Raw genomic sequence first — 26446 nt, 5'->3', positions numbered from 1 at the left:
AGTGGAGAACAAGTTGTAAAGGAGCTAATTTCCTGCTTGCAGCAGCTCTGATAAATTTCAATCTTGGATGACAGGGGCTGTGGAGAGCAAGGGGAGGGGCAGCTCTCTTCCTGGAAAGCCAGACAGGATAGGATTGATTTGAGACATCTCCATTGCCAGAACAGCCAGCATTGGCTAATCATCAGCAAACAGAGACTTCAGTCTACAGGAAGTGGAGAGCAAGGAAGCGACTCAATCAAACCTCCAGGTTCCAAACATGTAAAGGAACAAAATAATAACAAGGGGGGGAGGAGGGAGAGGGGAAAAAAAAAAAAAAAAAAAGGAAAAAAAAAAAGCCCCTACTCACACACAAGCCTTCCTGAAGGCTGACAAATGGCAAAGGAAGTGCCAGTGCCCTGACTAACAAAAGAATCCTGAAATGCTGCAGGCTTTGGTGCCAGCAGCAGCGGCAGAGCCGGCACCCAGTTAAAAGTGGGTGGCTGCTGCCGGATGGAGCGGGACAGCTCAGCATGAATCATGGGGCAAAGGATTCCTTGGGTCCGGGAGGACTCGGTACAATACACAGGCTGCCTGCTGTTTGCTGCCTGGGTTGTTTTGGGTTGGGTTTTTTTTGGTTTGTTTTTTTTTTTTTTTTTTTTTTTTTTTTTTTTTTTTTTCCTGTAATCCTCCTGACTTGGAGAGCTCAGCCGCTTCCTTCCTGGTGTGCTCCGTGGGCGTGCAACCGGCAGATGACTGCGTGGTGATGGCACCGTGTGGATGTGAGCGAGGGCAGGGATGCAGCTGGGAGAGGTGCCAGCCTGAAAGCCCCCTCCCAAGGACTGCAAACTCTCCCACACGACCACTGCTTTGACCTGCCCCTAACAGAGCAGATATCCCACCACCACCCTCTCTAGGGGACCCCTTCACCCAGGTCCATGCGCTTTAAATGAACATACACAAGGTTTAAGACTTTTGGAAATCCTTCTCTTTGGAAGTGATAAGCAAGGTCCGATGCAAAGAGAGAGGTGGGGACAGAAGAAAGGGAATATTTGGGCAACAACAGTTTTGAGGGATGGTCAAAGGAGCTGCAAAGGCTGCTAAGATCATGAATTATTACGGTGGTTAATTTCTAATGGTAGAAAGGTGGAAGGACAGAGGGGCAAGGAAATCAATCTTCAGGGGCAGACTTTCTCCTCTTTCATGGAGAGGAAGAACCTCTCCATGTCTCTGGCCACGAAGCTGGAAGCAGGGAAGAGGGCAACAGGGTTTCCTTACACCCTTCAAGAAACCTACAGAAGCTCCTTAATTAGGGTTACAGGCAAAGTTGGCTTTGGTTAACTGACTCCTCTTGCTCCAGAACAGGGTGTGGAGATGCTGCTATTAGCCTGAGCATGTATCTTCACTCTCATCTCTGTGTGTCTGGGAACTATTTGAACCAAGCTATCTTGAGTCTGGGGAACCACTTGATGTTATTCTCTCTGGCTATTCAGACTTTTGGTCTCTCTACACAACCCCAGGACTGTTAATGTGGTAACTGGCCTTCTCTAGATCTACCTACAGGGACAACTTTGATCACAGCCTCCAGATATGAGACTTGCACTGTGGAAGTTGTTAAGTCCAAAAGACTCACTCAGCACCTCAGCTCTACTCATTGCTCTTATTTCTTGGCATGCATGTTCCTTTAGAATAGAATCTTCTATTAGACACTCTCTGATGTGAGTTTTTCATAGTACTGCTCTGGTAAGCATGTCAGGGAATGAGAGATTGAAAACATAGCCACAGGAAAAGTGATTTTTTTAATCAGATATTGACTGATCCGGTACTACTGACATCAGCTGGGCTCTTCACATTCATTTCAGCAGATCCAACATCAGTTCTATCAGTAGCTGGCAGGCTACTCGGAGAAGCAGGAACAACTGTTTCAAAAAGTTGCCTCTCGTGCCTGCTACAGGACTGCCAATTTGGAGAGAAGAAATGAGACCAAACCTGTCAGGACTGACAATGCCAGGGAGAAGCTCTGCTCAAGCACTCAGGAATGGGAAGACCACACTTCAGTCTTTCTCCCTACTTTTATCTTCCCTTTCTCTCATCAACAAACTTGATTGTCTCCCCATGTTATATTCTTCTCCATTAATCCTTTTATTTCTTTTCCCATAGTTGCACCCTCTGCTTTTGCAGAGGAAATTTCCTGGTGAAAGTGATTTCCTGGTGAAGATTGATTTCCTTCCCCCTCTGTCCTTCCACCTTTCTACCATTAGAAATTAACTACTGTAATAATTCATGATCTTAGCAGCCTTTGCAGCTCCTTTGACCATCCCTCAAAACTGTTGCTGCCCAAATATTCCCTTTCTTCTGTCCCCACCTCTCTCCTTGCATCGGACCTTGCTTATCACTTCCAAAAGATAAAGTGCTAATGCACAATGTGTTCTTTTTCTTCTCTGCCAGTAAGGCCCTCTCACATCCCATAAAGAAACCTGCTTTCCTTCTAGTCTCTCCACTGATCCACAAATCAACTTTGTTTTCCTTTTGTTCACCCTTACATCTTTTCTTCTGCTCCAGAGTTTATTTTCTTTCTACTGCACAATCTTGGGTTTGTTTGAATTTCTGCTAACTTAAAAGAACCTGAATCCATTCTTTGCCCAGCTGTGCCTTTTTCAGTACTGCCCACTCTGTGTCACTCATCTCCCACCTTCTTTGATTTCTAAGATCACTGACTGGGCTTACTACTTGCAGCAACATCTGGATGTCTTCTCCTCCTCAAGGTTCATGCCAGACTCTGTTCAGTCCACCTCTTTCTCCTTCATTCCACGGAGATAATTCTTCTCTATTTCAAAAGGCACTTGCCAGAATTTCAAATTGATACTCTATCTTTTCTCTCTGTGGTTTGTCAGCCAACTTCAGCATTTCTAGTCACCCTCTTCTGGAAGTCCTGTCATTCCTTGGCTTAGATGATTCTCTCCTCTAACGATTTCCCTCCTCCCACTCCCATCACTCTGTGCTCACGTTCTAATGAGGACCATTCCCTGGTTTTGTGATACCCATCTTTTAGGGGCTTCTCAGTTTCCTTCTCTACACAGAAAATGCAAGAAGCAAGGAGGAAATCTCAACCAGAGCCATGAAAACACAGCATCTTTATGCAGACAGAAATCCTTTGGCACTCCAGACCTTCAACTCAAGTTCAGGTTTCATCAAATACATGCAAATAGGTTAGAGTTTAGCTTTAAAACAATAGGAAGGGACACAATGTTCAAAGAAGAGAGCATATTACCAGCTTGAAAACAACTATGAAATATGCCCAATGCATACTACTGGTTATATTCTTAACTGATTAAATCTTTATCAGCTGAGGAATGTTTCAGAAGTGCCTAATATCCCAGGAGTGGCTGCAGAGGCAGTCCTCCTCCTTCTCTACCCTCACTCTCACCCTTTCCCAGGCACTTAATGAAACAGTTTGCAACTCACACTGTTCTTTGTGCTCGTGTTTATCATGACAACCAAGTCCAGCAGCAAGTTAATATATTTACTTTGAGAAAGGGTGAAAGGAAAAAGTTCTGGCTATGGTATCCAACAGCGGGTCAGGATCCTGCTTGGTTAACGAAGTGTGAATATTGATAAACCTCCTGGTCATGCCTATTTAGCTAAGTTCTGCCATGGCTCCTGAATCAATCCAGCATGGCTGAGCTGTGGGTAGGGGAAAGTTCACACTTAATTGCTCACTGCTAACAGAAAAATGAGTTGCCATCATCCCAAAGAAGTGTGTCTCCAGTGCCTATAATTTGTAATGGTTCCATTGTACTCTTTTAACAGGTGTTTTGTTTTCACTAAGTAGCTCTAATTTCGTGGACAGCAGAGTATGCTGCATCTTTGTGGAGTGACAACATACCCACCAACATACCCACATACCCCTTTCTACCCACGTTATTTTCCCTTCTGCACATATCATACAAAGGTCTTCATTGATCAATGATCTGTGGGTCACTTATCAATTAGAAAAACCCAAAGTGGTAAGTTACATGTAAGGGACTAAAGAAATCAAAGGAAGAAGTTAATTCTTCACATCTGTATTTCAACTATGACTGAAAATTCTCCAATTTTGACCTTCCTCAGGAGCTAAGCCCTTACATAACAGCATCGTATAAATAATTCTCATCCCATTTATGTGGTTTCAAAAGTATAATACTCATATCCTCAAAAGTATCACTTAACTTTATCTCGACATCCTAAAGTGATTCAGCCTTTGGAAAAAAAAAAAAAAAAAAAAAGAGTTCCGATCTGAGTTCATCTGGCATTTCCAAATTTCATAGAGAGGCTGAAATAGAGTGTTGGCATTTACAACAAAACCACAGCCTGGTGGTTCCACAACCCATGCCTCTGGCTTCTAAGACCCAGTTGCCTCCTGTGGACCACCACTTCAAACCTGAACCTTGCTGACTAGCTTAACAATTTGTTCCTGGTATCATGTGACAGGTTTTTGAAGCTCACATGTGCAGTGGGGCATTTGCTGCAAGTACAGGGAAAAAAATAAATAATTAAAAAATATAGAACATGAGGTTCCAATTGTCTGAAAAACAGAAACATCTGTTGGAGTCATGAGCAGTTGATTAGTGGAGTTCATTCCTAGGGTAAGGCTTTGGTAGATCAACTCTTCTATCTAAGTATATCATTGTAGTCACTGGAAGCATTACAAAGAGTTACAAAGAATAGGCAAGAGATATATAAACAGTTTCTCAGGGTGCTAGTATCTTAAAAGCCAACTATAATGCATTTGTCTTCAGCACTGCTTTACATGATACCAGCAAGTGAAATTAATAGCTGTACTTAAACCTTGATTTTATCCACAACATCTGCCACTCTCTCAGTTATAAACCTGTACTATTTTTGAAGCTTATAACTAAAGACTCTAAAAATTCTTTTGGAAGATAAAACACAAGGTACAAGCTGTCAGTCTGAACACATTTCTTCCTTGCAAAGTAATCAGATTGACTGGGGTTCAGTCTGCCAGTCAAGACAATAACAAAAACAGAAGTTGTTTTTTAAGATGCTGCCTGGATTTCAACCTAAAGCTTTTCCAGCTCATTACACGAGCAGAAGGATTAACACCTTGGAACATTTGCACAAAAAGCAGAGGTTAATCAGAAATGCTAATGAAGCCCATGTGCACTCTCTAAAGCTCCTGTGATACTGGACAGATAGCTAAGCTGTATGTACTACTTCCATAAAAAGGCTGCTGTTGCAGATCTGTGCTCAGAACCCCCCCAAGCCTTAGCACCAAGGAGTACAAGAAACCACCATGAAGAGGATGTCTTTAAGGTTAAGCCTCTCCTTCATTAGCTTGAATATCTAATTGAAGGTTTACTAGGAACGTTAGCCCAAGCTCTTGTTCAGTTCCTGCTGGCAGTGGCCTGACCTAACCCCCTCCTGTTTCCGAGTGCTCCATCTGCATCCACCTGTCCCCTCATGTGTATTCCCCATCCAGGAAGAGGGTACTGTTACATTAAAAATAACAACTAGAACTTGGTAGCCAGCAATTCCACTTCCCCTCCTGACTTTATTGACTATATTGTCTTTAAAAAAACCAAAACCATAAAATAACAAACTTGTAATAACTTGTAAGATCTTTGGGGTTGTGTTCAGGTACACAGTTTGATTCAGCATATTGTGCAACCCTACCAGAATTTTGGGAAGGCTGTTTTAGTGTACAGAAATTAAAAGGTGTCCCCCTTTTATCATGAACTTCCAAGATGCTACAGCTATCTAAGTAGATGGGAGTTACTGAGGGACAGTGCTTTGAAATGTTTCCAGTCTGCCCTAAAGCAGAAGCAACTCTTCACACTTTTTGAAGTAAAAATTGTATCTGACTGTCCCAAATGAGAGGTCCCAAACACAAACTGGCTCCAACTGAACAGATCCAGCTCTTGCAAGCTTGCCTCTACCTTTCAGAAGATACTGCAATCCCACCTCTGAAATCCCCTCCATGCCTTTCAGTTCCAAGATTCTTCTAATCTTCCTGTCATTAAGACCCTGCTATGCACCTATTCTCTCTTACCTGAGCATACAGGTAGGTGAGGAAATCATCTGAAAGCTCTGGTCCTGAGTTGCCAGTGAAAGCAGAATGGACCACTGCCTCTAGACAACAGATGTGATCATACTTCTCTCTTTGCACAGCCTCCCAGTCTGACAAGATAAAATGTGTGGTGACCCTCTGTAAAGTGAGCAAAGCACCAACCTAGTTTGGCTTTTCTAAGCACACAGTGTGGATCCTCTTTCCTGAGAATGAGAGTCCAGTTGTTTCATCCAGGGGCTTATAAACTCACTCAGCTGGGAGTTTAGTAGTATGTGCAAAGCTTCTCTTAAAAAAACATAAATCAACCACGTGCAGATTACCTTGTCTCAGCTCCAGTAGATTCTTTGGGTTACATCAGGTCCTCTGTGAGGGTACAGGGGCTGGGCAGATGCAAGAACTTTCTTCCAAACCACACAGGTCCTTCCAACCAGGTTGCTTTCTTTGAATTAGGGTCCTTCAGCTAAGTCTAACTTCTGGAGAAATGGTAAATTCATTTCTTCTGCCCTTTCACAAAGCCTGAGACTTCTTGGATGAAGTTGCCCCTGTTGTTTCTTCTTACAGTCTGTTCGTGGTGCACACGAACAGTCTTTTACAAACTAAACTGAAGTCAATGGAATTAAAAACCTACACAGCACAGCTGTATACCTAATAACCTAATTACTGACCTAATGAACTCAGGCCCTTAGCAGGGGTTATTGTTTCAGGCCACAGGTGATCTTAACATAAGCATTTAACTTCTAATAGAGATAGTTTACACCTGGCTATCTTGACAGATGAGCAGACAAAGCTGAAGTCTATCAACAAAAGACCAATGGACCTGCCCTAGGTCACTCCTGTCAGGTCTGGAGACTTTCACTCACTCCTTTTCTTTCTTTCTGGAGACTTTTCCCTCCCTAACTTTACTAGGTAAGTGCCACCTTTAATCCAGAACTGCAAGCACTTTTCTGGATTGCAATTAAGATTTAACAACAGACTCTTCCAGCAAAGACACCTCATGATACAGAAATTCCACTGCATCAGCTTCCCAATATCACAAAACTCAAATTTATATCAAAGACTTAAGTTCCCCAAATAATTGCTGCTGCTGCACCTCTAGCTACAAGACTGGGGTGACAAGTTCATAGCAAGACATAAGGGCTGAGATAAAAGATCTTTGGTGAGCCACAACATTAGCAGAAGCCTTGGGGACTCAGATATTGGCTTCCTCTCCACCATGATTTATGAACAATGGAAACCTCCTAATGATCTGCTCATCAGTGAGGGAGCTGTGGTACAGCTCTGTGAACCTTTGCATTGGAGGTGGAGGGAAATGCACTCAAACAGTGCAGAAAGATACAGAAGTGGAAGACACATCTCTGTCCCTTCTTCACTCCATATTCACACTCCACATTCAGTCCCTCTGAAGCTGCAAATAGCTGAGTGGTGCTATCAACACAGTCGTTGCTAGTTCTGCTGCAGAAAGCACACACAAGCCTTGCATGAACAGTGATTTGGGGATTTGTCTCATTATTTGGTTTAGGAAGGATAAAAACCAACAACACTCAACTGCCAGGATCTGACTTGTTTCTTCCTGAGAATAGGTGGAAACAGCTCCTGTAAAGGCTTTAGACAGAAAAAAAGGGAAGGGGCACATTCCTCCCAGCACTGAAAAAGCCTCTAGAAGCAACAAAGCATGTGCAGCAGAGGAGGGACTGCTTGGTTGCAATGTCTGCATCCGTTATGAGTAAGCCAGAGGTGCCCTGACAAGATGGCCTGAAGAAACTGAGGTGTGGCAGTGCTGGGTTGCAGTGAGAGAGAGCCCAGAAGCCTGTGCAGGTTTCCTCTAGGATAGACTGGAATACGAGCCAGGGCAGGAGGTTCCTGTGCCACTGTGAGACAGGCTCCAGCCTGTGTGACTCATGGAAGTGGGTGAAAGGCAAGACTTGGCACCCTGGGCTGTCTCACACAGTAGGAGGTTTTGTTCTCCATGGGATAACCCAAGGTCCATGTGGCATGTGGTCAAACTCTTCAGTAAAGGATTGCAGTCCTCATCACTCTCTGGTGATGGACTTTCTTCTTCTTAAAAGCAATGGACTTAACATCACTTAATTCAGGTCAGGAGACTCACAGGGCTTGACACATCCTGATTCCCCCCTGCTCCAGCTGCCCAAACAATGGTTCTGAGGCTGCAAAGGTGAAATGATGGTGGGTCTGAGAGTCTCCAGCTCTTTTTCCCCCTGGAGCAGTCAGACCTTCTAGATCCCAGAAACCAGCAATATCCGCCTGGGACAGGACACCACTCCCACACTGCATGGCAAAACCAGGACTGTGATTCACAAGTGGAACCACTTCCCTTGGGACAGCTGTAATGGCTCCCATTTCCTGCTCTCTACCCTACCTAATTTTTAAGGTTCCCATCCTCACCACAAGAATCAAACAGCTTGCACAACAGCTGCTGGTCTGCTGTAGTTTACAGCCTAGCACTTCAAGGTGTTCCACCTCTGAAAGCTGGGCTATACCCACCTGTGATGAGAGCCCCAGAAAATCCACCTTCCTTTTGGCAAGCTCTTTTAGTAGCACTGTATGTTGCTCTTAGGGCCCATGAAAAACACTCCAGCCCCACGAGTTGTATTAAGCACCCTGACACTACTTTAGTAACTATATGTAAATAGTGTATAAATTGTGTAACCTGGAGAGATGACATCTCATGTGCCTAGAGATTACATATTATATTTCCCCTCCCAGATCAAGTGAATCTCAAAGACACAATATTTGAAAAAACATAATCATACATTGTTAGGATTTTGGCAGGCCAGATAAAATATCCTTAATGAAATCTTTTTTTTAAGTAGGTAATAAACACAGTCTATCTCCCAGGACACACTGAACACCAGGATCTGTGGCTGGTCCTGTCTTGTGTGCCAAGTAGCCTATTTGGTTTAGTAACCATGTTTAAAGGATAACATGACATCTGCTTACCATTTCACTTCAGTGGGACTGATCAGAGTTGAGCGTGTGAGAGTGCTCAGTACTAAAGCCTTTTCTGAAAAGGGACCATCTCAAAAAGCTTCAAAGCATGGTACCCCAAAAGAAGATACAAAAATAGCCTTAATTGTTTTGACAAATCACAGGATAATTCATGTGGAAAGGGACCTCAGAAGAACATCTACTTCAACCTCCTCCTCAAAGCATGGTCAGCTATGAAGTCAGACAGGTTACTCAGGACTTTACTCCATTTGCCTTTAGGGTATCTATTGCAAGCATTGAAGAGTTTGGGGGGGATGGGGGAGTTGCATTAAAATGGAAGGATTTCCCTTTGGTGAAGAAGAAATTACAACATCCTTAGAAATGACAATGAATACAATCCACAGGCTCTCAGGAACCAGCTAACAACAAATGTTTTGCCAGTACTACCTGCTCTCTGTTCTGATTTCCAACATACTATGTTAAAGGAACAAGAAATTAGTGGAGCTGTGACGGCTGATTCTCTAAACTCTGGAAGCTTGATTTTCTCAAGTGGCAATGACATTGTCAGCTCAGGATGTGTGATCTTGTACTATTTACATCAAAACACATTTACTATGAAAATGTATTTGCTTACTGAGCAAATGCACTAACACTAAAATGTTGACTTTATATAAACTACCTCCAGAGCCCATCCCTGGGAGTAATAAGCTATTTATTAATGATTCCTTAGATTCTTAGTGACGTTTCCTGATAATGGTTCCATTTCTAAGCACAGATTAAATTTAATATGCATGGCTTAAACAACATCAGCTTGTTCTAAAGGGTGCTTTAACCCGTGTTATCAGAATTGTAGTTGAATTCCTCATCTGGTTAAAGGGCAAATTCAGATAGCTTTAGTCACCTTTTTCCAAAACAAGGCTCACTGAATTAACTGGAGATTGACATTAGAGAATGAACAAAGGGCTGAGACTGCACACAGGGCTAAAATGAGGGTTACCATTAGGCAGTGGGACTTCAGACCACCTCTGTGACTGAAAGGGCCCCAGGTTTTATAAAGTTCACCTTCAAAACATTCACAAGTTTCCACTGTTTTATCAGTATGGTTAAAGCAGTGAAACCTTCTGAAGTAGGTATGTTTATATTTTCTGAAATGAGATCCTTCAATTCAACTTAATTCAGATACTGGAAGGAGAATTTCTCCTTGATTTCACTATAACTCAGTTCAGACAAAAGATCACAGTTGGAATAGTCTATAAAAAAATACTAACATCACTACAGCTGTTCTGCTACAAATTTTTGTACATAAACAAGGACTAGTGAGAGCTCCATGCAGAGCTGCTACATTTTGTACTAAGCAACACAACCACAGGTTGAGAATGACACCACTGAGCATGAGATGGGGATTGTTAATTCAGAGTAACTGTAGTTTGGGTGCATCCAAGTATTTTATGTGTATAAAGAACTTTTCTAAAGTCTAAAGTTTTTCTAACAAAAAAAGTTCTAAATTTTTCTAAAATTTCTTAAAAAGCTCAACAGTTTATTTTGCTCTGATGGCATGGTAAGGAAGACAGAACACTCTGCAGCAGAGCTGCTTTTTGCTTGAAAAACTACATGTGGGCATTTTCTGGATTCAGAATAACCATTGTGCCTCTGGCAGCCCTCCCACTATCATCTCATGGGTGTCTTCCCAACAACATCCTCCAAAGCCCTGAGTCACAAAACCTGACACAGAGTGTGTGTTGGGACCACTACCAGCAGCCAACCAGAACTGCTGTGAGGCAGAATGGCTTTGGTATTCCCCATATTCCAGCACAACCCTTTATGCCTGTCCCCTACCCTGTTTGTCAAATGCAGGAGTATCCCTTTGCCAACCAGGATTTTTGTTAAACATTCCTCTGTTATATTTACTGTCCAGAACCTATAGTTGGTTGGGTTTTTTCCTTCTAAATTATCAAATTCCATAGCCCTTAGTCAGACACACCTCCTGCATCATTGTACCAGAGCTGCTATCACCCTCTTCCTTATTGCCTGATCAATGTTTGTCTCTAATTACCTTCTTCCTTATTGTCTGATCTCTGTTTTTTCCTAAAATATCTCCTTTACCACCATTCAAATGTGAATAACCCAAGCTTTACGTGACAGTTAAAGAATAGTTAAAGAATAAGCAATATAATTAGAAAATACACAACAGACCTAACAATGGAATTAAGTGAGTACCTGGCATTATCTTCTCTTTTTTCTTCTTTTTTTTTTTTTTAATTATTTTTATCTACACCATTGGTACTGTTAACCCCACCTACTAAATCCACAGGCACACACCTAGCCCTGGTACAAAAGCAAAAGGAGCTAGATAACACCTTATGGTCTCTGAAAAAGAAAAGATGGAGATGGTCTGACAGATTCACCCAGAAAAGCAATATTCCATCCTGTAACTGTGGAATCCACTTTTGGCTGTTTGTGCTGCTGACTTCCTTCAACACCTGTGACCCTGCTTGTCATGGCCTCATTGCCTGCTGGAAACTTGGCAAGAGACAAGAGAAGAGATATTAGGGAACCAGTGCTGCATCCTGAGAGAGGCCATAAAGTCCAAAGGTTGAACAGAATTGCCAGGAGCAGCCTGATAAACTAAGGAAGCATGTGGCTCTGAAGAGACAAACTGCTGTGCCCCAGTACAATGTGTTCAGATCCTGTGAGCTGCACCCCAACATCTCTCATGCTTGAAAGAGCACACTAGCCAGGGACTTTTCCCAAATATCCCCCTTGCAAAATTGATGTAAGGCCCTTTCTGAAACATGACCACTCAGTGCACTGCCAGAATGTCACAGATCTTAAATTTGAAAAACACTCCTCTTTATTTTTTCTAATTAAGCTAGGATGATTTGTTGATTTAATAAAAAGAAAAAATCCTGTGTAAAACCACTTCAGAATTAGCATATTCAAGCCTTTCCAAAATCTGGCTCCAGTAAAGAACTTGCCCTTAAAACCTATCAGACTGTAACTAAGCTTGTTACTTGGCATGTGAAATAAATAAGCCAATAATCAGATCCTTCAGAAATTTTCAATTAAACTTGTAAAAAATATCTAATTAAATATTCAGCATTTGAAGAGTTTTTCTTCAGCAGGAGAGTACAGCAGCTTTGGTTTCATGTTAGGAAGAGCATGGGGCGTTAATAACAAAGTTTTTTCCCCCACCCCTCTTTCCTATCCCCCAAGCACTCAGTTACACTACCACAACTTTTTGGTAAGCCAGGCTGTAAATCTGAGCAGAAAACTCTTCCCTGGCTTTCAGAACAAATCGACCCAAAACACAGCATGGCCCCCACACAGAACTGAGCAAGCCGAAGAAAAGAGGCAAGGCGGGAATGGCAGCCAGGGAGAGAGAGGAAAAAAAGGACGTGAATTGCTGTGAGCTCATATTGCTGCTGTACTTTCTATTATAAAACCATAACCTAAGAGGCTTCCGAGACTCGGGCTCTGAACTGCTTCCCACGGTGCACTTCCTTCCCTGCACAGGACCCTACGGGGATCCATCCCGTGGCAGAAACCTGCCTGCCCGGAGAGGCTGGGAGGCTCCGACAGACACCGCGCTCTGTGACACTTTCCCTTCTTCCCTAAACGCGAGGATAACCCCAGCAAGCTAGTAAACACAAGGGCTTCCTTGCAAAGCGACAGCAAAACCCTTTAGCACGGCTCTCCTTGTAAGTCAAACGCCTGGCTCGGGAGGGCTGTCCTCCCGGGGGAGCTCAGCTCTGGGAAGCGGGAGCACGGAGATGCCTAAAAAGGAGCTGTGGCTGAGCGGAGCCCGGGAGCGCTGGGGCAGGAGCAGCAGCTCCCTGGCCTTATAAGGACACATCCAGGTATTTCCCCGGCCCCTGCAGCCACCCAGGGCCAGGTAGGGCTCCTCGGTGAAGCTCAGCTTGCCACCCCCCCGAGGGACCCTTGGCCACGGCCACGGTGCCGCCCGGTGAGGACCTACAGAGCCCCGCTGCCTGCTGCCTCCCGGCGTTTCGAATAGGCCTTATTAGGAAGTGGAGAAGCTTAATTAATTGAAAGATCATTTTCAGATCTGCAAAGCCAGATGGTTTGTGGGTGAACCGCACTTGATTTGAATGTGACATTTTAAGGCGTTCAAAGCAACGTTTTGGAGCACGAGTCTCTAATGTCAAGCATCTTTTTAGCTACCTACATCAGAGGGCAGGTTTTTAGGGGTGACAAGGAATGGGATTTTCTGAAAGCTTGAGCAGAAGGGGCACGACACTCAAAGCCTCAGATACTCAGCAATTTGTTTGAGCAAGCTTTTGGAACTCACATAATTGAGAGTCCTCTCTGGCTGCCTAAAAATTAAGCCTGCTTGACAGAAAAGCAAGCAGCTCTTGGGTTCGTTTGGTTTAAGTTACATTTCTCTTTAATACCTGTTTTATTTCCCTAAGGAGCAAACCAAACTAAACCACTTCAGGTCAAATCGATCAATATAGAATCTACGTGTAAGCACCCCTAGTCATGAACTGTACCCCACTGTTGCTCTTTTTACTTTCCTGACTCTAATTTTTAGAAGAGAGAAGGCTTTGAGACAACAGGTACAATTTTCCCCCAACAATATCTATTTTTCAGTTTCATCTTTAAATCTTTTCTCAGAAAACAGCAACAAAAATAGAGCTTCCTTGAATATTTGTCTTGGGTGGGGAAAAAAAAGTAATTTTCCTTTTGATGTGGTTGAAAAAATAATTTACAATCTAGCATTAAAATAAGACACTGCCCATTCAGGAGTAACACAGCATCCCAGTTCTTAATAGGAAATAGCAGACTGAAATTCAGAGAATTTACCCACGCATTTTGCCATCTTCTTGAGGTTCAGTTTGGATAACAGACTGCCTGACATGCTGAATAGTATAGGTTTAACAGAAAGCAGCAAATTTTCATCTAGAGATATGAGGTGGACTTGACAGTTTTGGTCTATACTACTTTTAAATGTCTGCTCTACATCACAAACTACTGCCAGCATCAGCACCTTCAGGTAATAATCACAGCAGAAGACCAAAACTTTGACTAATCTTGCCACATCCCACTTGCAGTGTATTGGCAAGAAAACACAGGGGAAATACTAATTACCCAGGGATAATCACAGGGCAGCCATTTCTAGAATGCCTTATGAGAAGCCCATCAGGAGAAACGAGGCCACAAACAACATGAAAAATTACATTAAACAACTGAAAAATATCTGGTTACGTGACAAACATATCCAGTGGGAGCTCAGAGGCTGCACAGGACTTTCTCCAACTGTTGATTGGCCTGGGTTTATATTTTTATAGCTCCAAAGGAGCACCAGGGTAAGACTGCTTTCATAAAAGGAATAAAAGTTTTGACATCAGGTTTCATATTGTAAATTTTGCCTTTAAAATAACCTGCTTGCCAAAATGCTTCAGCTGCCAGAAAGGGAGAAAAGCAGGCAAAGTATTCACTTAACAGCAACGACTCTGCTGTGCTGCTCAGGTACATGAGGCATCGCTCCAGAGCTGGGGAACGTTGGCTCATTAGGAGCAATTAAAAAAACTCTGAGGGGATTTTAAAAACAACAACTTCCAAAACCAAAACATGCATATATACCACATGCATTTGTTTATGCAGCTGTAATGAGTGATGAAATCCATTTATGAGCTGAAGTCACAAGATTCTAAGCAGGTCTTTGTTTAATCTCAGTAAGTCATGACATTTCCCTACTACTTATAATGAAGTGATTTGGATCAATGTTTTCAAACTCGTGCACCTGGTTTTTAACAGTGCTCACCAACTGCTTTTCTCATCTGCTTTGCTGGAGACTGAACAGTCTGCTTCTGAGCCACCACTTTGATAAGCATCCTAAAGAAAGGTATAGAAACCTTGTTTTAGTTTAACATATGCCTGTAAATCTTACATTCAGCATATATCCTGAAATTCTTACTCAAACTGAGACCCTCTGCAACCTGAAAAAATGTAAATAGAAATCCATGAGACCATCAGTGGAATGAATACTTACAGCATCAGCCCTTCCATGATCACAAAGTCTATTCAGATGGATACCCTTAAAAGTCTTAAGACAGTGGCTGTCATTCCAGCAGGTTATTGTGACTTGGAAGAATAAAATGAAGATAAATGCAGCAGTTTGCTGTTTATACTAATGCAGAATTAGTGCCCTGAGAAACAAAGGTAGGACCCAGTATGCAAGGAAAACCAAAGATTCAGCAAAAATAACTACTAAGTTGCATACATTATCTGTGTTCATAAGCTGCTAGTGCTTAGTGTATCATTACATAGCTATAACATTACATGAATTGGTAATACTGCATATAAATGAAGACCACATTCTTTAGAGTTGATATTAAAGAGAAAGAAAGAAAAAAAAAAAAAGAAAAAGGGTATTTGCTACTGCTGCCTTGCCATTACACTTCTATTAGCTTTGAAAGCAGATCTGATGTTTCTTGAGGATCAGATCAAAGTTAAACTGTTAATATAAACAGTGACTTTTCAATGTTTTGTTTAAAAGAGAATTAAAAAATAGACTCTGAACAAAAGAAATGACCCTACCTAGCACAGAAGAGCAAGAAAACCCAGACACATGAAAAATTCTCTTAGCCTTTAAGGTATGAAGTGTTGCTGTCTACACCCATTCTCCATCCTGTTTGGCTCATTTACCCATTGCTCTCCAGATTCCCAAATGAGCCAGAAGAACAGGTGGATTTTGCAGCATGTCACCAAATCAAGACTGCAGACAGATATCAGGAAAATGCAAGGATCTTTCACTTGGAATGTTGTGTTTCAACCATCCCTTTCTTTATCCTTAAAAGCATAAAGTAGAAGACACTTTCTTAAGAAGCTCGGACCCCAAACATGAGAGGACTCTAAAAAGGTCAAAATTGACCCATACACAATTTTTGTGTTTATTATTATAGAGTGTATATTGAAAATAATACACACTGTTGACAGTGCCTTTCCCAAAGTGAAAAAAAGGAAAAAAAAATCTAAAATTATTATCAACATGAGGCAGACTGAAACACCTTTTCTGCCATTTTCAGATACACACAGCTGTTGGATGTGGTTTTGTGCTACACACAAGCACTACATGGGCTCAGGAAGAGAGATGACTTTCCCAGCAGGACAGTACAGAGGCTTTGCTGGCTTCCATTCCCTTAGTATGGCTGCATCCCTCAGGCTAAAAAGTCACACAACATGTACAGCCATATCAAACAAGAATCTGTAATATTCTTAATGCCACATCAATTTACATATGCTAGACAGATTCATGGGAAAATAAACTCAGATGCAATCTTCCTACCTAAATTCAAACTCTAGAGAGATTATATTTTATATTCCTCCATCTCCAAGGTCTCGTTCATTTATTTCTTTTAGCTTTTGGGGATCTGCTGAGCGTGCCAGAAAGAAAATGACTCTAACAACTGAAGACAGAGTAACAACTGAAGAACTTGCACCAGTAGAAAAAAAACAACTTTACTTAATATGCTAGTCCATACAAACTAAACCTAGCTGAAAAGCTCTGAGAAGGCACATTAAAAAAATAACTGTGAGAGTGTTAAGTAAACAGTTCCCTCACTGGATTTACTATAACTTTTCTTCCCCTTTCCACATTAAAGGAGAGCCCTGAAACCACATTTTGCATATTTTATTAGTTCAGACCTTTTCTAGCATGGTTCCCAGGGCAGTTGCAGCCTAACAAACTTTAAAAAAAAAAAATAATCTAACATTGTTCTAAAATAACAGTGTTAGAATCTGGTGGAGTGTGAACAACAGGACTATCAATAAATGTCTACTCTTATTCCCAGACCTGGAATGGAATTCTAAACAATTTCTAGCCCCTAAGATTCACAATTTATTGAACCTGAACTTGCACATCAGCTTTAGTAATCAATGTTTCCCATCTCATGCTTCTGACTACTTTCATCAGAGAGAAAAGCTGCACATTTGGAAGAAGAAAAACATGTTTGTGACTGTTTTAAAAAGGGTAGTTGAAAGTTTCTTTAAAGGTCAGAAAGCTAGGAGTTATCGTGCTAGCAACAGATTAACAGGCAGAGGGCAGGCAAGGTGGTGAGGGGTGTATGGGAAGCATAATCCATCTGATTGATAGCACCACTATGTATATGGTACAATTATATCTTATCTTCCCAGCCCTGCAACCAAAATAAACCACATCGAAGTCTTGGAGTCTGATTCTGTTGTCTTTAAGTACACACCCCTTAGGGTGGCGACCCAGGACACACCACACATCTTTTACTTCATGTAAGACAAAATCAAAACAAATATAATCAGTATTTTTCCTTTTAGGACTCTCACTGAGACTCTTTGATGTGTTTTCCCTAATTGTTTTCTCTTTTTAATCATCACACTCAGGGGTTTCTCTGAGCTTACAATGGTCTGGTTTTTATGTAACCTCTTCCATGCGGGCATCTTCCCAAGCTCCCAACACAGCAACTGCTGTAACAGTACACAGCAACACTACACCAAAGAATACCTTGTCCAAATGAAACCAAAAGGGAAATTTAGATGAGTACATTCTACTTAGGTTGGAATTTTGGCTTAGACACAAGGGCTAACTCTCCTAGGCTCGCAAAAAAGAAGCTCGTATGGAGATACTGAAAATGAAAGTATCTCTTCAAAGCTGAAAACCCATACAAGTCTTTAAAACTGCTCTGGGAAGTTTTACTTAACTGTCCCCATTCATGAGGGGGAAATCCTTGGTCCTACAAGTTAGCTGTGGATATGCCATTCAGTGATTAAACCTGAGACTCAATTAGTACCTGAGGTATGAACTCAGTTAAGTTTCTGATCTCCATCTGGTGGTTTGCCAATTTGTCTTTGTCTTAGGAGCAATTATTACTATTTCCATTTTATCTCGACTCTCTTCAGCAGTTTCCCTATTTACACAGAGAATCCTTAAGCAGATTACTACATTCTTTTCCATTTTACCTAAGAGGCCCATTGGTGTATATTAGCCTCCTAAAATTTTCCAGATCTACTATTAATAAAACACCCAACCTTAAAATAGGCACTCGCATACCTGGAACACCTATAAAATGCCCCATAAACAGCTGCCCAACAGCCAAGCTCCCAGTAGATTTGTGAGGTTCTACAATTAATTTCTAGCCATCTGCAAAGATTTACAGATACCACTGATACTAATTCCTGTTGTTCTTTGCTGTGCTTTGTCAAGGTGCTGCACACAGAAGAAGCAGGAGCTCAGAGAAGAACTGGAAACATTTCCTTCAGGTGGGAAGGTGCCCTGTTAAGAAACTGCTTATTGAACCTGACAGCAAGCATATAAACAACATTACAGGGAGTAATCCCAATAAAGGGGAGGACAAGGTGGTGAAAGTCAGAGCTATTACAAGACAAACACAAATTAAAGACACTGGGTTTAATCTCCAGGATATTAAAATATTTTTTGAGAGCTCCCAGTGTTTGGGAGAGGAGGGCGAGATAGAAGGGGGAAGAGAAGGGGAGCAGTAAACCCTGCTGAGACTTTTCTTACAGTTTGTATCACCTTTTTTAGGAAAATCCTTCTAGAAAAAAAGAGAATTTTGAAACTAACAGAAAAGCACTTGCTAAAAGGTAGGTTGCTAGTTGTAAAACTTCCCATGAGGCCTCAAAAAGCACCCTGAGTATGTGCTTTACCAGACAGCTTTGCATATGAAATGCTGTTTGTTTCAGAACAGTTCTGTATTTTTACCAGGGGGGTTATTCCTGTCAATTGTCCCCTGATTACTGATCTGTGAGAAGCAAAAAAAAAAAAAAGAGTCAGAGCTACCACAAAGATCTAAGCATAACTGTTAAAGTTCATGAGATTTTCTACATTCCCCCTCCTCAGGCTGAAGGTTTAACCCCTGAGTGAATTCTGCCATATATATATTTCCTTTGTTCGGCTGCCTGGTGGGCCACCTGGAAAGCATCAGCGCTCTGAGAAGAAAACTGCTATTGTTTATTTGGAATTCCCTTAAAACAAAAATCTTGCTGCCCATTACCACTTCCCAGAAAGGTATATTGTTCTATCACCACCCATATCAAATTCAAGTGCAGAGACATGTTTACGGGTACGTGCAGCGGCTCAGCTAGGGCTGGGCTGTTGCAATCCTGTTGCAATCCTCTGCAGAAAACAGAATGTTAACACTGGAGTGCTGCTCCCACGCCCTCCCCTTTTCAGGCTTTACATTAACTCAGTGACACCCTGCTAGGCACAAGGTTTATTTACACAACACAAAGTCTTGAGAGGAGCCTTTGTGGGACGGCAGCCTTGACAAGGCTTATGAAGCACCAGCGGGTAGAGCAAAGGTGTATTAGGAAGCAACTGAGGACCGAGGATGAATGAAATGTTTTGGAAAGTCGTTTGATTGAGTTTCCAGCTGCCACACACAAATTCTTCTAGCCAGGCGTTGTCAGGGCAAAGTGGGGAAAGCTGCTGGCTTTCACTGAGACCAGAGAACGGCACTGAAACGTGGTTCCACAAGGACTTTAATCCAGGATGTGCCGGTGACACCCTGAAAAGAAGCAAATGCCTCTCTCCCCAGCCATTCAGGTTTTTCACTGGGGTAGATGTGAACGGGATGTATTTCCCAACACACTTCACCTCACGGCTGTGTCAGCTCAAGGGAGGGGACAGCGTGGGAGCAGGAAGAGGGCAGGACGGACTCTTTTGTCAGCAGCGCCTGCTGAGAGCACTTGGGGAGCTAAGGACATTGTAAATTGTGCTGATTTACAGTTGCTCCTTCGTTTTCCTTAAAAATGACTGCTGTATGTGTGTAGCATTTTGAAACTTAACAGACTTGTGAAAACAGGCGAAAAAAGCTGAGGTGCAGATTTATTGGGTGGAAGAGCCCAAGGGAGCTGTAAGTTTCACCCACCCAGGACCAGCAGTACCCACTCCTGCGAGGAGGCACAGGCTGTTGTCCTCACCCTGCTCCTCCAGGAGCATCTAATGCAGAAGAGTTCCCGTGTTTCATTTGACCAGCTTCTAGTCAAAGTTTGGAACTGAGCATCAAGCCTTTTTCTTCAAAGAAACAATCTGTGTGACTCCAGAGAGGTGCTGATCACTCTGCCTTCTCCTTCTGGAAAGCTGACATGTAATAATTCCTCCTACAAAGCATTTCTGTAATCATCAACTCAAAATCTTTGTCAGAGCCTCTTGCAGCAGGGACTTTAAGTGTAAAGAAAACCAAACCAAACCTCACAAAAAAGACCAACAACAAAACCCCTCCAAAAAGCAAGCCTATAACAATGGAAGATCGTTGGTTAAAATGTCAGAGAGTGACCAGAGTAAAAACAGCATAAATCTAGGTGGCAGTATATGCTCTACACAGTCCTGGGTCAAAGTTTAGATGTATTACAAGGCTGATGAACCAATAAAAATGTCAGTGGTTGACATCCTAAAAGCAAAAAAAATGGGACCAGTAACAAATATTTTATACCAGTAAGTTAATTCTAGATTTTCTACCAGATGTAATTCCATTCCTTTTCTGTACCTTTCTCCTTAATGCATTTTTTTTAAAAATAAAACCAGATAGTACCACTTGTATATTTATTCCCCATAGATCTGCATGCTTTACTAGAACTTCAGCCTCACTGTGCCCATTTTACAGGCAGGGAAACCAAACCACAGAGAAGCAAACCCAGGGAAAACTCCAGTTCAATCTCATTCGAGTGTATTCTGCTCTCCTGTTTTCCTCTACTGGACATTTCTCATTAAACTCACAAGGTTACATGAAAGAGGTCAACAAAAGCTTCCTTTGCTTTGTACATTCTCTTGGTTGTCTTGAAGGAATATATATTCCCCACCACTACTGCTACAGGGTTAGGTAAGTACTTTGCAGACCAATAACTTAAATGTGAAATACACCACTGTTCTTATTAATATTTATGTAATCATCTGAGGCTGAAATTGGCTATCATTGAATTGACCTCACATCTTTGACATAAATGCCTATTTGAAGCACCTGGCAATAGACTGCAAGCATCCACACCCAGAACTGCTTTGTCTGGGCTTGCAGTTTTGCCAGCCACACACCTTTTCCTATACTGACTGCAAAGAAGGCAGTAACTGGAAAACATCAGCACAAAACATGCTTATATAGAACAAGGCAATGTTGTTCCATTAGCTCTTACAACACATGTGCTTAACCTCTCTCACATGACTTACCTGAGTCCACAGCCCATTCTTAGCTGAACAGAAGCCTTTCCAAATATGTGCACACTGCAGCCAGTACTCAGATCTCTAAATACCATACAGCCATTTTTGGAATGTCTTTCTAGTTGTACTCCCTAAAAAATAAATTTTTAAAAATCCAAATTTCAATGAGCACCCACCACAACCCTTAGGCCTTTATTGTTGTCCTCTTATCCTAAAAATTTACCTTGATCTTATGAACTTGTTTCTAATATATTCAAATGTTATGTTTTTTCATATAGTTCATGTGTTCTCAGACTGTGCAAACTGACCAACACGTCTGCCAAATGCACTGCCAGCTGCTCATGCAGAACTCCCTCCAGCACGTATGTGAGCAGTGCTCCTGCACCTGTTGTGAAAAAAAAAACAGATAGCAGGTAGGGATAAATACTGATTCTGAACTAAATTTTCCATCTCTTCTTCCTTCTGAAACAAGGGAACATAGATACAGACACTTCAGTGTTGCCAAGTATACACAATTATTACTGAAGAAAAAAAAAAAGAAAACCAGCAATCTGGGGGGTTTTGAGTACCCTGGCTCTTGTCCTGTGGAAGTCCTAAAGGTCTGGTGTAGGCAAGATGAGGACATCCCCATCCTGTGAGGGGGCAGGGCTGCCCAGACCAGTGGGGCACAGCTATGCAGGCACTGTGTGATGTGTCAGCTGTGATCAGAGATCAGATTTTTCATTATCAATCAGATGAGATTGAGGAAGAGTAGCAGTTTAGTAGCACCTTCTCCAAAGCTGAAGTCTTTAACTCTACTTATGCTTTGAGGTACTGCCCTACCCAGGCCATGCCCTTTCCTTCCTGTGATGCCTTCCTTGGCTCTTTGGCAACCCTAACTGCTCCCACATCATGACTCCAACATAAATGACTGTCATCCAAAGTGAATGTTTCCATTTGCATTACATGAGCAGGCACTCTGTAAGCTTCCCCACAGGCTCCACCACTATAATCCCTGGGAAGGAGGGACCTACAGGACTTACTTTCACTCTTCAGTGCTTTCTCTGTTCATTGCTACTCCTGTCAGAAACACGACTTGAATTCGGACAGGTGTCCTTACATCTGTCAGCCACCAACCACTGGTGACATTCAGGAACAGAAACTCACTGTCCGTGTCCAAGTGTGAACTCAGAGCTCAGAGAAGGAATGCTTGACTGCTCACTGGAAATCCCTCAGCTCGAGGACTCTTTATGCTGGGCATTTTTGGTCTCACACAGACCTCGTTTCCTTTCCATCCCCTGTTGCAAGGGCTGCTTTATCCCAGGTTGCCAGGAGCCTACTGTTCCAACAGCTGGTAGGACAGAGTGAGGTGTCAACTTTGACAGGATGCCAGATTGTTTATTAATTAAAAAGCCAAGCATTTTGTGTCTGTTCTGACACCCTAATCAAAACTCAGCTCCTCTGAGGATGGTTAAATCAAATCATTCTGAGGCTTTCGGTCCTGATTGGTGACCATAAAACAATCACTTTGTTGCCACTCCTTACTTTAACAAGTGCTTGTTGAAACGTCAAGATGCCAGAAAACAAACTTCAGATATCTATGGTGAAACTGCACCTTGGTAATGCCTGAACAAACTCACACTTCCGGTGGGAAATTTGTCTCCAAACTCAGTAAATATCCACCCAAAGGTGCTCATCTGCCTCCCCACCACTCACTATTAGTGTACTTCTATTTGTATGGCAAATTTTTTCATGCTGTCAGCTAACAATGCTGAGAGCAGCCGTCTGTTTCCCATATGCCACACGTCCTCCAGTGCCTCCTCTACTCCTTACCTTCATCTTTGGGCTCCCACTGAGGATCAGCTGCCATCCTGCCAACTCTCTTTGCAAGTAGAGGATTTTTCCAGCTCTGAGCTCCACAGGACAGGAACTTTGCCCAATTCTCTGTTTCTCAGAGCTCCCGCTACTCTATGGTATAGAAATAATGAACACAGAGACATTAAGGGTGTGACATTTAGATTTTAACACCCTAAAAACGAATGGGGAGCAAGGCCCCAGCGTTTCTTTCAGGCTCATCTTTAGGTAATGTAGTTGACTTTTGTTCAGTCATTTTTGGATCAAAATTCTACATTACATCCAGTTGATTGAATTTAAAAATATACATAGTTTGTAAGTATATTATTATACTATATATATATAATTTGAAAATATATTTCTAAACACTTGCAATGACCACTGAAAACTTCCACAAAGCTAAATGTGAATGGAAAAAATAATAGTAAGAAATTTAGCATAGCCAACTATTAGGTAAAGAGGAAATCATCCTATCTACCTTAGGGACAATCATATCACATCTTTCATTTGTATGTCGCTGCACATAAACATCCAGGCTTTGAATTGCTCAGACAGCATTCTTAAGAAAATGGAAAATGTTTTTAGTGGTTCCTTCCCTACTTCTGCAGTCCTTCTCTGTGTTTACAGGCAGTGGTGGTGTCCTGCCCTAGAGGTAACCCAACAGGTCTTGCAAAGTCTCCTAACTTTGCCCCACCTCCATCATTCACAATCTTGTCTCTAACCTACTCATTTTCCTCCATTCCACAAACTATTAGTTTCAAAGAAATTTCAGAGATTAATTAAAATGATTGGTGGGATGAGTAGGTGAGGGGGACAGGCTAAAGGGCTTGACAAGAAGAAAGATGAAAAGGACTGAATGCGTATGGCTTGGTTATGCGATGACTAATTGAGGGTGGAGGAGATGGACATGATATTCATTTACAAGTGCCTGTAGTTCGGAGAAGGATTTTTCATGTGCAAACTGAAGACTAGCTCAAGACTAGAGTTGTTGTACAGACCTGGTTTCAGAGTCCAACTCTTCCCCCAGCCTATGCATTCCCAGCCCTCTCTTGCATCCTCAATTTTTTTTTTTTTTTTAAATTATTATTATTTCAGCTCAGCTTTCAGCCAGATTCAGTTCCTGGATCTCTACTTGCCCACATGAGACCTATTGGGAACAGAGAGCAAAAGGAGAGGCCATGGAATCTGGGGGTGGATGAGGTGGCACCTCCTTGCCACACCTCTGCTGTGCTGCAGACTTGGGTGGACTTGGACCAACTACGAAAACACACCTTGAGGAACAGGGGAGGAATTGGGAGCTGGAGCACCTGTGAATTATTTTACTTCCACTTAGCCTAAGGAAACTCTCTTTGTTGTTGTGCCCTCCAACTCCCAGCTTCTTTCACTCTAGCCTGATATGGTAAATAAAAAAAACAACAACCAAACTTGCTCCTTCTGCCTCTTCAAACACTTGCTTGCCTCAGTTGGTGAAGCCTGCTCTATAGTAATTCCTTAAGCAAGTGAAAAGCATTAGGAAAAGATCCAGTAATTCCCACTCTTATCCACTTCATGCAGAGTTGAAGCAGGATATTACATTTGAAAGCATGAAGAGAATTAAAAAATAAATAAAAATCTATATAATAGAAGTCATTTTCTATATGATGAAAATATTGTGGAAACATCTCTCATGAGGAGAAAAGCATGATAGTGTAACATATTTAAGTTTAAAGAAAAACTGTATGGAGATGAGCATTTTCTTTCTGAGAGAACTGCTTCCTATGCGAAAGAGCAGCAAGTGTCATTTATCCTTGTTCCTTTTTTATTTTTCAGATGGTCTAGAAATAAGACAAACGTATTTGTGATATGGGAGTGAAACAAAAAAGAATAAACCCATTTATTCCTGGACTCCCTATGTAATTTAGATGGATGTGGTGTGTATAAGGAATTTTAATTTGTCCCTGAAAAGCCATTTAATTATTCAGATTATCTGATTGCCTCAGTCAGCCTTGTATTGATTGATTAGAGAACTTTATACATCAAAATCTGCATTATTGCTGCTCAACGCATCCCCCTCTCACAGCAACAGGGATGTGTAGTTCATCTCCAGTCCCTGCCCACAAGTTAGTTTATTGAGACATGTAAATGGCTCTGGTTTCTAAATAGGTCAGTAAGTGTTCTTTCATACTACTAAAGGAATATTTACTTAAGGACCTCAGGAAGGGGGGGGGGGGGGGGAAAGCCCTAAAGTAATAGCTGGTTAATAAATCAGGGCACAGTCACCAAAATTCCCAGTTCCTTGGCTAATGGCCACGCAGGATCACTGTCTCTCTATTCACAGGCCCACTTCTGGTCTGTGGCAGGCAGTGTGTCTCAGGTGGTGAACTTGGGGCACTTGGCTGAAATCTAAGCTGAGACCTCTCTGTAAGCACCCGCTCACCAGCCGGTCCGAATTAGGTAGAAAATCCCCTCGGAGGAGCAGAGAGCATTTGTCTTTGATTTCAGAGCTCTCCTGCTATGCACAACCTTTAAGACCAGATTGACTGTCTATTGCCAGCCTCGACCAAATAACCCCTAAGTGAGTAGCAATTAACATAATGAGTGGACTGATGGGTGTCCCCCATAGCTACAGGCCTCAGTAGCAACATGTCTCAGGCAAACTGGAATGTCTAGTCCTGAAACTCCACCTCTGCAAAAGGAAGGAAGTAGAAAACTAAAATGGGTGGAGGATAAAAAAATCTTTTAAAATGAAATTGCTTGAGATGAATCCCTCCAGCTTGATCCAACACTTGTTGAAGAGAAAATATCCCCTTGCACTGATATCAGTGGGGCTGAACTGGACAGACTATAGTGGCACAGTTTTTCAGGTTATACAAACATGTATTAAATAGAGTGGTTAAAGCTACACTGACCATTCTCAACTTAGCTTTCTAGGACAAAAGAAACATGTAGAAAAAAACCCCCAAAAGATAAGACAAAACTCTACTAAATTAAACATGTCAACAATTAAGCAGAACAAACTTGATTAGTATTATTTGTCTATATGGAAAACTGATTAAACGAATTATTTGCATGGCTTCCTGTAATTTTAAAATAATTCTTATTTAAAAATAAAAACCTCCACACAGCAAGCTACTTAAAAGTCATGTCTTCCACTTCTCTGGATTTTTTTCCTTGCATAGACAAGCCCTTAATAAATACCAAAACTGTGTCCCGACACAACAGAGACAGATAATTTCTGGACAGTCTCTGGGGAGGTTTTAAGGCAGCAAGGGCTGCCAGACCGGGTCTGACTGGATACCCTATCTCTGTCAGGTGGATACCTGGGGAGGCACACACACCAAACCAGGGCACACACACACACACGTTTTGCCTGGGGATGCTCTCCCAGGCACAAGCCATTTGCATCTTTGGGATTTCCAGAGCCAGAGATGCACTGCTTTCAATAGCCCTTAAGTGATTTCTCTTCTGTGGATTCATCT

General features: G+C 42.0%; 1 protein-coding gene across 5 annotated transcripts in view; it reads right to left on the bottom strand.

The window, feature by feature from the left end:
* Positions 1-26446, bottom strand: part of FGGY (FGGY carbohydrate kinase domain containing) — a 298819-nt gene that overhangs the window by 242828 nt on the left and 29545 nt on the right. Inside the window, exons 2-4 of one of the 5 annotated variants that reach the window (XM_030455587.1) lie at positions 22968-23102; positions 21379-21540; positions 21165-21286 (exon numbers count right to left, since the gene is read on the bottom strand). The exons of 3 other annotated variants lie outside the window; for them this stretch is intronic. The gene's annotated coding sequence lies outside the window, so the exon portion shown is untranslated. Of the gene's footprint in view, positions 1-6363; positions 6423-21164; positions 21287-21378; positions 21541-22967; positions 23103-26446 lie in introns of those variants that run through there. One more of the 5 variants, XM_030455590.1, reaches the window with a different exon arrangement.

This window comes from Calypte anna, chromosome 8, assembly GCF_003957555.1.
Source record: "Calypte anna isolate BGI_N300 chromosome 8, bCalAnn1_v1.p, whole genome shotgun sequence".
Lineage (NCBI taxonomy): Eukaryota > Metazoa > Chordata > Aves > Apodiformes > Trochilidae > Calypte > Calypte anna.
The sequence above is the reverse complement of the archived record's forward strand: the minus strand, read 5'-3'. Positions and strand labels throughout refer to the sequence as shown.